Here is a 2,262-nt window from a genome sequence, read left to right on the forward strand (position 1 = left end):
ATAAACCCCAGGAAGAGTAGCTGCTATGGGGAATCCATAATAAACCCCAGGAAGAGTAGCTGCTATGGGGATCCATAATAAACCCCAGGAAGAGTAGCTGCTATGGGGATCCATAATAAACCCCAGGAAGAGTAGCTGCTATGGGGATCCATAATAAACCCCAGGAAGAGTAGCTGCTATGGGGATCCATAATAAACCCCAGGAAGAGTAGCTGAGCTAATGGGGATCCATAATAAACCACAGGAAGAGTAGCTGCTATGGGGATCCATAATAAACCTCAGGAAGAGTAGCTGCTATGGGGATCCATAATAAACCCCAGGAAGTGTAGCTGCTATGGGGATCCATAATAAACCCCAGGAAGAGTAGCTGCTATGGGGATCCATAATAAACCCCAGGAAGAGTAGCTGCTATGGGGATCCATAATAAACCCCAGGAAGAGTAGCTGCTATGGGGATCCATAATAAACCTCAGGAAGAGTAGCTGCTAATGGGGACCCATAATAAACCCCAGGAAGAGTAGCTGCTAATGGGGATCCATAATAAACCCCAGGAAGAGTAGCTGCTATGGGGATCCATAATAAACCCCAGGAAGAGTAGCTGCTATGGGGATCCATAATAAACCCCAGGAAGAGTAGCTGCTATGGGGATCCATAATAAACCCCAGGAAGAGTAGCTGCTATGGGGATCCATAATAAACCCCAGGAAGAGTAGCTGCTATGGGGATCCATAATAAACCCCAGGAAGAGTAGCTGCTATGGGGATCCATAATAAACCCCAGGAAGAGTAGCTGCTATGGGGATCCATAATAAACCCCAGGAAGAGTAGCTGCTATGGGGATCCATAATAAACCCCAGGAAGAGTAGCTGCTATGGGGATCCATAATAAACCCCAGGAAGAGTAGCTGCTATGGGGAATCCATAATAAACCCCAGGAAGAGTAGCTGCTATGGGGATCCATAATAAACCCCAGGAAGAGTAGCTGCTATGGGGATCCATAATAAACCCCAGGAAGAGTAGCTGCTATGGGGATCCATAATAAACCCCAGGAAGAGTAGCTGCTATGGGGATCCATAATAAACCCCAGGAAGAGTAGCTGCTATGGGGATCCATAATAAACCCCAGGAAGTGTAGCTGCTATGGGGATCCATAATAAACCCCAGGAAGAGTAGCTGCTATGGGGATCCATAATAAACCCCAGGAAGAGTAGCTGCTAATGGGGACCCATAATAAACCCCAGGAAGAGTAGCTGCTATGGGGATCCATAATAAACCCCAGGAAGAGTAGCTGCTATGGGGATCCATAATAAACCCCAGGAAGAGTAGCTGCTATGGGGATCCATAATAAACCCCAGGAAGAGTAGCTGCTATGGGGATCCATAATAAACCCCAGGAAGAGTAGCTGCTATGGGGATCCATAATAAACCCCAGGAAGAGTAGCTGCTATGGGGAACCATAATAAACCCCAGGAAGAGTAGCTGCTATGGGGATCCATAATAAACCACAGGAAGTGTAGCTGCTATGGGGATCCATAATAAACCCCAGGAAGAGTAGCTGCTATGGGGATCCATAATAAACCCCAGGAAGAGTAGCTGCTATGGGGATCCATAATAAACCCCAGGAAGAGTAGCTGCTATGGGGATCCATAATAAACCCCAGGAAGTGTAGCTGCTATGGGGATCCATAATAAACCCCAGGAAGAGTAGCTGCTATGGGGATCCATAATAAACCCCAGGAAGAGTAGCTGCTATGGGGATCCATAATAAACCCCAGGAAGAGTAGCTGCTATGGGGATCCATAATAAACCCCAGGAAGAGTAGCTGCTAATGGGGATCCATAATAAACCCCAGGAAGAGTAGCTGCTATGGGGATCCATAATAAACCACAGGAAGAGTAGCTGCTAATGGGGATCCATAATAAACCCCAGGAAGAGTAGCTGCTATGGGGATCCATAATAAACCCCAGGAAGTGTAGCTGCTATGGGGATCCATAATAAACCCCAGGAAGAGTAGCTGCTATGGGGATCCATAATAAACCCCAGGAAGAGTAGCTGCTATGGGGATCCATAATAAACCCCAGGAAGAGTAGCTGCTAATGGGGATCCATAATAAACCCCAGGAAGAGTAGCTGCTATGGGGATCCATAATAAACCCCAGGAAGAGTAGCTGCTATGGGGATCCATAATAAACCCCAGGAAGAGTAGCTGCTATGGGGATCCATAATAAACCCCAGGAAGTGTAGCTGCTATGGGGATCCATAATAAACCCC

The sequence above is a fragment of the Salvelinus namaycush genome, unplaced genomic scaffold, assembly GCF_016432855.1.
Source record: "Salvelinus namaycush isolate Seneca unplaced genomic scaffold, SaNama_1.0 Scaffold1471, whole genome shotgun sequence".
NCBI lineage: Eukaryota > Metazoa > Chordata > Actinopteri > Salmoniformes > Salmonidae > Salvelinus > Salvelinus namaycush.